The 12,176-nt window shown below is 29.1% G+C and overlaps 2 protein-coding genes and 1 long non-coding RNA gene across 3 annotated transcripts in view; 2 read left to right on the plus strand and 1 right to left on the minus strand.

The window, feature by feature from the left end:
- Positions 1-12,176, plus strand: part of LOC113378652 — a 208,821-nt gene that overhangs the window by 74,611 nt on the left and 122,034 nt on the right. The gene's annotated exons all lie outside the window — the stretch shown is intronic.
- The window catches only part of LOC113378653 (glutamyl aminopeptidase-like), a 140,441-nt gene that overhangs the window by 56,416 nt on the left and 71,849 nt on the right, over positions 1-12,176 (plus strand). The window lies entirely within an intron of this gene.
- LOC113378658 lies at positions 10,217-11,810 on the minus strand. Its single transcript, XR_003367207.1, has 3 exons — positions 11,761-11,810; positions 11,348-11,424; positions 10,217-10,262 (listed from the first exon to the last, which is right to left on the minus strand). It is a non-coding gene; the product is annotated as an uncharacterized LOC113378658 (long non-coding RNA).

Here is a 12,176-nt window from a genome sequence, read left to right on the forward strand (position 1 = left end):
TAGTAAATCATTGCAGATTCTTTTTTTTGAGACGCTTTGATGATAAAGGCTTGAGCAGATCTAACGCTAATTCATTTGGATGACGACTTAGACGAGCTTTGTATCTGGCGCAGTAAGTAAGACTAATTTCTTCTTCTATAGTTCGAATTCTGAGATCTTGATGTATCAACCAATTGGGAACGTATTTTGGAGCGTTCACGATTTCTTTCAGAATTTTATTTTAGAACCTTTGTAGAATAGTTATGTTCGATTAACTGGCCGCACCCCATAGTTGTAGACTGTAGGACCATATGGTTTAATAATTGTCTTGTATATTAGGAGTTTATTTTCTATTGTGACTTGTGATTTCCAGCACATTAACCAAATAATGACCATTAATCACTTCATATTCGTTTTTATAATATTTTTTCCAAACTTCTGCTTCCATGCTTCCTGGTCCTGTGCTTTGGCTTTCAGTTCTCTATATTTCCCTTCTTGCGAAAGTCGTCAACCATCTGCATTCTCTTCTTTCCAGTCCTTCTATTTTGTCTTCGACGACGTCATGTGGAAGACACTCTTTTTGCGGAATGGGTCCGATCCTGTTTTCTTATCAATTAACATGTACACAATTATATTAAGACTTTGTAAAACTTGTAGAAATGTGGCCTGTACTTGATTAATAACTATTAAATAGAAAAAAATACTTTGCGTTAGATGGTTAAGCAACAAATCCACTGAGCAATTTCAAGCCTTTCATTTGCGATCCTGGTCGACATTGGGACATCTTCTTGGTACACGCGCAAATAAAATAAAGCAGCCTTAAGCCATCATCTTTAACTGCTCTTGGTATATTATTTCAATTGGCATTTCGGCTATAACCAAATTATACCATGGCAAAATTACTGCCAATTATTGATTCATCGCGCCTACTTAAGCACCGCGCCACATTACCATTCATCCACTAAGATAATGCAAGGAATGTTTTTATGAGATTTTTCAGTTGCAATTCTGAATATTGATTAGAAGCCAATGTTTTAGAAGATTTTACGACAATTTTTTTGAAAGCCACGGGCACAATGTATAAAATCCTCCATCCTCCATCCTTTATCCTTAATGAATGTGTAAATGAAGTAAGTGTGTTGAAATACACAAGGTTGCTAAAGGCATTTCACTAAAGAAAAGGTTTATAAAAATACTAAAACACGAAAAAGAAAAATTTTAAATGTTATATGCAGAAGCGATTAATTAGTCTAGGTAGAATAAGTATATTAATAAGGCTGGGCTAATAATCATAAAATACTCCTCAGCCAGGTTTACGAATAGGTTTTGCATACAGGTATTTATAAATTTTGAAGATTTTTTCACTTCAAATTTTATCTATTAAGTTATCTTTAGCAATAACACTCGAATGTAAAATTCCATTTCATAATTATATTAACTTCGTTCGTCTCATCTCTAATATTTACTTAAGTCAATTGAGCGTTTTGTGTCTGAATTTTTGTACTGTGCTCCAAATTGTATGAAATTTTGGAATTAGGTTTATCTTACTTTCAAGTTCAAACGTGAGAATAATTTAGACTTCTTTGCCACTTTCCGAGGGGATAACATCACTCTTAGTGGTATTTTTTTCTAAATAACGTCGGATATCGATTAAAGAACCAATTATAAGAAAAAATTTCTCGTTTAATGTCTCTAATTACACTTTCGACAATATTCATCTCAATATGTCTCTCACAACATATAATCTACTCATACATATTATTCCTTCGATATTTATATGCCATGCTATTTACGTCAACAATTATACAAAACTCAGAAGAAATTTTAATTGATCAACTGAATCTTTTAGACCATTTTCAATTCTCATATTAGTATTTTTTGTACGTACTATAAAAACACGTCTCTAGATATCAAAAGTTCATCAATTCTTTATATCATTAGCAGAAAGCTGATAGCATTAAAAACCTATTAATAAAATTTCTAATGAACTTCGTACAAAAATAGTAAAAACAAAACGTAATTAATCAATATGTAAAACCTTAGTTCAAATGACCACAAAATATTAAATTTTCGGTTAAAAAAATAAGTACCAAGCAAATAGTCTGTACAAGACAACAAAAGAAAAAGTAAATAAATTATGACAAATACAGCTAACTACAAATAGTTATTGAATTATCGAGAATACAAGTGTCCAAATCAATTAAAAATAAATTATAATAAATAAATTATCTAAAAAATGATCAAGTCATCAGAAACAACTTCTATTTAAAAGAGGTTCAATACACACAATAAATCTCTTTTTAGAAGACACTGGATGGTTGGTCTAAATCTATTCGATATATTTTATTTTTAGAATTTCTTTAATACTGATGATTTTTAATTGGATGAATCAACCAGAAAATGGCTATTTCCACTTGGAGACATATTTCATACATTGCTACATATTTTTTTATTTTGCATGACTATCTATTTCACATCGTACTCATCCTTTTTCCTGTGAAATAGATTAATATTCAGAATGATTTATAGCTATTTCCACAATTACTTAAAATTATGGAACGCCTTTATTCTTCAGTGCATGTATCAAAAATACAGAACCCACCCACTTTCATTAACTTCTAAATCGTTCTACAAATACTTTTATATAAAAATCTGTTTCTTTTCTTAATATAATTTTTTTATTCAAATACATGAGTCCTGGCTACCGGCCCGCTACCTCGTCCTATTAATGTATCCGCTGGTAGATCATTTATTTTTTACGGGGGTTGTCTAATTTTGATACGGAACGATTTTTTTGATAGATTTTTGTTAAAGAATTTTTTCATCGGAATAGAAATCAGGGATTGTTCCAATCCACTTTACAAAATCATGCATGTGAAATTTGACTGATGGGAATATGAAATAATGTGACTAAAATAAGTCAGGTATCATGATAAGTAATGAATAAAAAATATTTTGAATCTTACCATTAAATAAACTTCTAATACAAATCAAAGTTAATATTCTAATACTAATCAAATACAACAAATCAATAGCTTATTTTGAGTCATAAATTGTCCATTACATTTATCATCAATCATAAAGAATAGTTATCACCAATCACAAAGGAATGTCACAGGAACTTAATTTTTAGTACATTTGTTTTTGTATTTAATGAGTTGATGATAATGATATTTTCTTGCTTAATGTTGACAAGTCTAATTTTGTTTTAAATTAATACTGATCAAACTATCTTTTAATTATATAATTTGAATTTCATTATACTACCTCATTGTCCTTCTTTATATCATCTCTTTCAACAAAGAGTAAATATTAAATCGCGGTTGTTCTAATAGATTTTATCCTGTCACTTTCAACTTCGAAAGGATTTTTACATTTGTGATAATTATAGTTTGCCTATAATTAAATTATTGTTATAGGTTATAATAAAAATCACTCTGGCGCTTGGAGTGTTTTCTTATGAAAGCAAATAAACGTGGGAACTTTGCGCTCAGAAATTATTTACGTCATGTGTATGTCAATTGTTGGGCGCTTGAAGTTTTAATTATATGAATAATAATGTAGGCACACAGGTAAAAGGATGCGTGTGTTTCTATATTTTTGTAATAATTGATGATCAGATTTTGGAAATATTTTAGGACCAAAAGATACAGAATCTTATATTTTTCCCATCTATTCTATTTTTAACCTTCCGTAAAGTAAGTTATTGTAATCGTCCAAAAATCGAAATTGAAAATTTTTGCATTTCTCGACGTTTTGAAGGTTCCTGAACATTTTGGCATACCTCAGAGAAAATTGATATGTGTGTGTATATGTATGTATGTATGGATACAATTTTTCGGTCACGTTTTTGGGCGCACGGATCAACCGATTTGAATGGTTCAAAAAAAATTCAATTCCTATTGATAGGTAGATGTGCTGATTGGTTTTTGGCAAGGCAGCCGTTTTGGAGATACAAAGCAAAGAATGCAGAAAATATAAATCGAGTTTTTGAGAGATCGGGGCATCGGATTTGAATCTCAAAAATTTGAGTGTTTTTTAAAATATATCGTCGAAAGGTAAAATTTTTGAACACATACCCATAATACTTTATCCAATTTTTGTATCAAACCATGAAGAAGTTATTATGGTCTACAATTTTTGAAAATCGATTTAGTTTTTTGGATATTTTCAAAGTTTACCTATTCAAGAACATGAGTACAAGAGGATTTTTCAAAATTTAAGTTATTTTTGGAGATAGAGCTGTTTGATCACGATAATCCTCCTATGTTTCCTTCGAAAAATCTGATTTTCGATATGATACCCACGATTTCTTAGCTTCTACAGATCCGATGTGCTTGAAATTTTTACAGAGTCTTTTTAAAGACCTCTCTTTTAAATCTTCACTTGATAAACTGCGCTCATCCTTAAATTCCGATTTTAACTATTTTTTTAAAAAAATGTGAATATCATAAAAAGTTGTAAAAAAAAACTTGTTTTTAGCAGACAGTCGCAATTTTGTAAAAATAATACTTTTAACTTATTCGTGGTTAATACAAAACTGATATTATTATAGATCAGGGCTTCTTAAACTATGGATCGCGACCCCAAGTGGAGTTGCTAGAGATTGTAAGGTCAAATGTATCTATATTATTTTGTAATATCACGATTTTTGTATGTCTTACAACTAATTGTGCATGTGTATATTATTTAATTACCAAATAAATAAAACATCCAAAAATATTAATTTCTTATTTTTTATATTTGTGTGGGTTTGTCAAGAAACTTGCAATCGTCAAAAAATTCGCAATCATAAATGATGTCGCGAATAACAAAATTTTAAGAAGCCCTGTTCTAGATCATATATATATATATATATATATATATATATATATATATATATATATATATATATATATATATATATATATTTGTTTTAGATTATTTTGAGGGCTGAAATAATGCTTATGGTCATGCTCCAATTTTTTTATTACTATTTAAAATTTATACATAACTTGTTAAAAAATATAGTAAAAATATTGTTAAGTCGAGATATCATAAAATTATCAAACCAGATATTCTGGCAAAACAAACTTCTCATATATAGTTTTATACAACAATCAAAATCATTCACTAATACAAGCAGTAATAAATTTTCTCCTTGAATCATTTTATGAATATGTATCCTATACCCCCCTACTTCAGTAACCATGAGACTCTTATATGAATCAAATGAGAATCAACATGAATGAGATAAGAAATGCGTATATACTACGTGAAGTAAGACTGACTCCGGTTGTAAATTCATTCAAGACGCCTCGGTGTAAAGTTACATGTAGGATTCTTGTCGTGGGGACATGGAAATAACATGTGTAATCCAATAGGACTTTGGAAATTAAGATGTACTAGAAATTTAGATTATAAAGATCGATATAAGATAATGTATGTCAAATAAGAAAACAATGTTAACCAGATTGTTGTATAAAGATAGTTCTATTAGATCAATTTATGAATGATGGAGTCAGTGGGCAGTGATCGGTAAATTGAGTTGTTTTTGGGTGTGTTAGAGAAAATTATTTGATTTTATGGATTTTGAGCTAGTTACATAGATCGTCAACACTAAATTGCAAAATCATTTTGTTTCACAATTACCTTTCTTTTTAGCATTTCACCATTTTTACAACTTTTGATGAACCTTGTCAAAAACAGTAGGAGAGACAGGGTATGCCACATTTTGATCAGCAAAAATTTAATTAATTTACAAGACAGCTAGAAAAAAAGTAGTAATGCAAGAATTTGTCTACGAGGAAATACTCAAATACTGTCCTTAAATAGGAAGGATTAGTCCTAAAATCAAACCATACAAGATAAGGGCGAGCGTCACAACCGTCCACACCCGATGACTTTTGGCTCTAAAAAAGCAATTCGGTCTGCAGATCATGTTAATGTAGGACGCGGACTCAATGCAATAATGGAAACTTGTTTGAACAAACATAATTTGTCTTTCAACCTTTGAACCCCATCTCAAAATCAGTATAGTTTAGCTGTAATGAAAACTATCACTGTAGTAATCTAGCACAACCGTACCCATACTCTTACATTTTAATGGTAATGCTAACATTTGTCTACGAGGAAATGCAGAAATACTGTCCTTAAATAGGAAGGATTAGTCATAAAATCAATTCATACAAGAAAAAGGCGAGTGTCACAACCGTCCACACCTGATGACTTTTGGTTCTAAAAAAGCAATTGCACTGCACGTGCAAGTGCACAACCGAGCACTTTCGGCTCTTCAAGCATGCCAGTCTACAGATCATGTTAATGTAGGGCGCTGACTCAATGCAATAATGGAAACTTGTTCGAACAAAAATACTTTTTCTTTTCCTCTTTGAACCCCATCCCAAAATCAGTATAGTTTAGCTGTAATGACAACTGTCACTCTCACCTGGCACAACCGCACCCATTTTTACCTTAACTTTTTAAATCAGGACCTCTCAAAGCCCATTACATAAATCCATTTACCTTTATACATCACTATATTTAAGTTTAACATCTCAATTCAGCAGAACAATATTAATTTCGATTTGTTCGCAAGTAAAGGGCGACCGTGTTGCGTCCGACTAAATTTATTGTGTCCGAGATAAAGCGCGAGAGAATTGAGACAGGTTTACTGCATATACGCGAGCATTATGCGATTCAGGTGTCGTCAACCTTTCATAAAAAATTAGTAGTTATTTATAAAGAAATATCCTAGAAAAGCATATCTAATAAATGCTTAATTAACAGCAATCTGTACCAACTTGATGTGAACATTCCGTTTTAGATCTCACAAGTGGAACCTCAGGTTTACTCTTTTGGGATTTTGATGAAACTTTGATAGTGATAGAGTTGATAGTCAAACCAAACGCTTTAAAATATTAGAGGTATATGAGAAGGTTTTATTATAAAATCTTAATCCAAAATTTTTATTTGAGATATTTATTATTATCTAACTTAATTCAAAAAGTAAATTTTCCTTCTTGAAATAATATTGATATACTTTATAAGATAATATTCAACTCAATACTAACTGTAGAGGGCGTCCATTATTCACGTAAGGCTTTTAGAAGAAGGGGAGTGATTTGACCCAAAATTACGAATAAATCACGTTGGAGATGGAGGGGTCTAACAAGGGTCACAATTTTACGATTTTTTCGTAAACTCGAAAAACTTGTTCGAAAAATTTTACGTTACTAAAAATACACATTGGGGTAAGGGTGGTAATTTTAAATATCAAGACATATCACCAAGGGGGGAGGAGGAGATGTTCCAAAATACCTGAAAAATCGATCACGTGATTAATGGACGCCCCCTAAAGTTTATGTAGATGACGCTGTTTTATCAAAATCAAAACTTCCAGTAGGTAAGTTACATTAATTGCAAATAAGTAGAAATTAAATTTTTTGGATATCTTTACTTTTAGAGCATGCTGAACATTTTAGCACACCTTAGAAAATATGGATGCATATGTGTTTGTGTGTGAAATATGTAAATATGTATGTTTGGATACGATTATTTATCAACGATTTTTACAATATAATTGATTTCGATGGATACCCTAATTAGAATTGTATTATGTTTACATCCCCTGATTAATCCATTGGGCACTTCCTTTTGTCGAGACCTCTGACTATAGATCCGAGATCAGAGATCCAAGATCGTGTGATTTATTAGTGATTCGCGACGCAGAGTAATTGGATTTCGATTCACACAATAATTTTTAGGACGTGATATCTGTGCGAGACCGTTTTCTTATCAGACATTGTTTATCTTATGTGAATATTGCTGGTACAGGGAAAAATGTATTGGATTTTGCAGTAAATACTTTGAAAGAAATTATATTTAAAACTATACAGAAATTGCTTTGAAATATTATCTCACGAACTAAAAAAATGGATAGTATATAGGACATAAAAATAGCTTTAGAAAATTCTCTAGAATATTCAATTTTTTTCAATTAATGCACGAAGACTCCGGCATAACAATAAATGATAAAATACGAAAAAATACGAATACATTTAGACAATTACAAAAGCAGCCTCGAAGTTCATCCAAACTCACTTGTCAGAAAAATACTCCACAAATAGTACTAGGCAAGATAAAAAAAATATATTACATTAAATATTTTATTTTCATCATTTCTGCTAACTGGTCAGAAGATTTTTCATTTTTAAAGTCATTTTACTACAGTTTTACTTGTTGTCCATTCCAGGACAGGTGTAAAAATTACTATATGATGGAGAAAAAAAAAATCTCAAAACTATTATGAAATCTACAATTTTAATTTATACGGTTTTATTATCTTAATTTATTAAATTAAATATGCCTTTGCAATTCTATTCTGAAAATAACAAAATCGCGCCTTACCTTACCTTACAAAACCTGACCTTACCTGACGCAGGTTCAGTAAGCGAATGAAGGAAGAGTCAAGAAATAAAGATGGAATAATATACGTCGGTCTTCGACTTTGGCATTATCCCAAAAAAGCGGTAGAAAAATACCTTAGAAGAAATAGAAAGAAAAGACGGAATAACATCACAATATCAGACAAAATAGACGCCACATCAACGACCAGTAAGATTCATATAGTAAATCAATGATAAAATAAATCATATGAAATTAACATAGGATTACGTTCATTAATCTCCCAATTCATCATTGTAGATATGTGTTGTATTTTGCTGTTTTTCAAAAATTTGTTAATTAGTCCTTTTATTTATTTTATTTATTTCTATACCATAGGCAGGGTAAAATAGGACAAACCAGGTGGAAACAGGTACAATTTTTAATTTATAATATAGTAATAATATCTACATTATCCAATCATAACGAAATACAAATTTCAAGGGCTCATTTTTTACAAAGACCATATTGCATTCAACCTGGATCAGGTACTTCGCAAGAAATTTTTACCAGCAGTTAGAATGACTATTAATTTAATTTATCTCTTGCAAAATTGTTTTTTTTAACTTAATTTACTTTTTTAATAAATATTTTCAATATTTAATCATTATGAAATACAAATTTCAAGGGCACATTTTTTACAAAGATCATACTGCATTCTGCATTCAACCTGGATGAGGTTTCTTGTTAGAAATATTTACCAGCAGAGTATTGGGATAATTATTAATTTAACTTATCTCTTGTAAAATTGCTTCAATAAACTTAATTTAGTTTTATATTTAATATTTTCTTATTGTTTACACAGTTGCCAGTGTAAAGATTTAGTTGATCCGTTTTACATCATCCAAATGTAAGCTTTTATAAAGACTATATAAAAAAACTGTATAACTATCTTAAAAATAACAATTCATCTTATAAAACAACGAATACTTAAGAATTATATTTATGTATGATAATCTCAAAGCCAAGAAAATACCAACGAATATAATAACTTTTGTAACGAATATTGGTACATGGCTGATAAATTCCTGATTAAGGTAATGTTTGGTTACATATCTTTTGATTTCTACTATAAAATAGTACGTTAAAGTATTTAACTCTTTACTTGGTTTTGAAATAATGGTGGTGTAACATTTTCCTCCCGGACCTTAAAACCTCATCTAGCCTATGTATAAAAATTTAAAAATATATTTAAGAGACCTTACAGATATATTATTGAAATAGATAAATAAAAAATTAATTTAATTTGCAGCAATGGAATACTCCGTACATTTAAGAAGGAACCAAAATGTTAACTAATTGAATTTTTATATTTATTTATTTATTTTATTACGTAGAACACTCAAATTATTTAAGAGAAATCAAAAAAATTAACTAAGATTTTTTTTAAATTTAATACGAATTTATTTATTATATTTAAAAATCATTTTTAAAAAATCGATAAAAAACTTAATTAATAATAATATTAATAATAATAATATCTATTGCAAGGTAACAATTTATAAAATTTTTAGAAATTGAAATAGATAAATAAAAATTTAATTTTTTTTTTATTTTTTTTTATTATCTCTTTGATTTACAACTGTCCAGTAAAGGACATTCAATAAATTTGATGAATTTAGAATAGTCGGCCGAAAAGAGACATTGTATACTGCAAGGGCATGTTGGAAAAAACCACTCAGTAGTTGTTGTTTCATTCGATATAAATTTCACAATATTTTATTGATAATTATATAATTTTAACAATTTACTTATGGAATAATTTCTTATAAATAATGATTAAGTTATTTCCATTTTTTATCAGGAGAGTTGATGGCTTAAATCCAGTGGCGCTTTTCTTTTCAATCTTCTTGGATAGTTCTCTGTTATCAAAAATTTAAATTGTATTATTTTTGTCAAATTTTATGAACATATTCAATAACAATGAATATGTTGAAAATGTGTATAAAATAGTAAAAATGTAAATATATATGAAGAAAGCATAGTTTAATACTTATAAACATCACATCAATTTTAATCAATTTTGGATTCACATTAGATTCTTACCAAAGTCGCTGGCCTACACACTAATACGCAACTGCATTAGTGTGATATTCGTACAACTGCATTTTCGGACTCTTACGCGTGCTGTGAGACCGAGAGAGCTTAACACGGAAACGTGGAAGTCGGAAAGTATATAAGCATACAACGACATTGTTCAGTCAATAGTAGTGCATTTAATAGCTTCCAATTACAACACTATGCAATTTGCTGGCTTCCGCAAAATTAGACGTTATATTGGAATCAGAGGTTGATTCGAGGATTAAATGATATTTTACATATCGACTGAAACTATTTTAGATACTAATAATGGTATTTTATTGACATTGTCTTGATGTCATGTGCTACTGGTAAAAATTGGAAATGTCAACCGATATGAAGACAGTCGACTGAACACTTTGGAATTGTACAAACGAGTGAATAGCGGTGGTAAGTGCATTTTTATTGAAAAAAGAAAAAGAAACTAAATTGAGCCCATATTTGGTACAAGTATTTCTTCTGCACAATGTCATCACAATAGGATTCAAAGACTATGACGAAACAATGATATAATAAAGGTGATTGACGACTAAAAGTAAAATAACTAAAATCAAGAAAAACGAGTTGTTAACAATAATAAGTGTTTCAAAAAATAGTATTCCATATTATAGATTAAAAAAGAACTTGAATAGGACCACTTTTTAAAAAGAATGTTCACTACACTGATAAAGAAATCAATGAATAAACCTCAAAAAACTCAATACGCCTTCAATATAAATGCAATATCAACAGAACAATAGCGGAACCATAAAGCTTAACAGAATCTCAGATTTAAGTAGCAAAATTAAATTTGTTCCAAAAAAATTATTTAAAAATGTAAAGCATTCTAAAATTTTAGAATGAAAAAGATTGATAAAATAACACTAACCTTTTTAACCAGTATGTAGCTATCAGTAGTGCAGGATTACCTGCAGTCTACAGCCCAGCATATCCAAATGATAAGACCTATATTAAACAAACAAAATAATAAGATATAAAAATAATATGAAATAAAATTATAGTTATTTTGATCAAAGTGAAAACAGTGAAAAAACTTTAAAATGCTAAATTATAAAAAATGTAGGTAATTAGATTTTGACAAATATCTATTACAATAAAGCTATGTAGTACTTAATCAAAAATGTGCTACATTCAGCTAAAATTTGAACTCTCAACCGACTAGAGACTAATATAATCTCAGAATGAAATATAACAAAATAAAATTTTTTCCAAGAAATTATTTTAAAATAATAATGCTTACTGAAATTTTCGAATGAAAAAGATTGATAAATTAATACTTACCTTTTTATACCCAGCAATACAGGATTACAAACAATCTACAACCTGATACTAGATAACAGTCAAAAACCAGAACCTATATTAAATAAAATCATTATTATAAGATATGAAAAGAATATGAAAAAAAATTATATTGATCAAATTGACAAATATGAATGAACTCTAAAATGCTAAATTATTTATAAAAAATGTAGGTAATTAAATTTTAACAAATGTATACAAGGTCTACTACAACTACTATATAAAAATAGTAAAATCAAATTTATAAAATAAATCTATTTTAAAACAAAAATGCATACTAAAAATTTCGAATTAAGTTTGATAAAATGATACTAACCTTTTTAACCAGCAATACAGGATTACCAGCAATATACAACAGCAAGATCTATCCTAAATAAACTGATTATAACAAGATATAA

This window comes from Ctenocephalides felis, unplaced genomic scaffold, assembly GCF_003426905.1.
Source record: "Ctenocephalides felis isolate EL2017-DRISC unplaced genomic scaffold, ASM342690v1 CF-g0.4_SCAFFOLD_01886, whole genome shotgun sequence".
Lineage (NCBI taxonomy): Eukaryota > Metazoa > Arthropoda > Insecta > Siphonaptera > Pulicidae > Ctenocephalides > Ctenocephalides felis.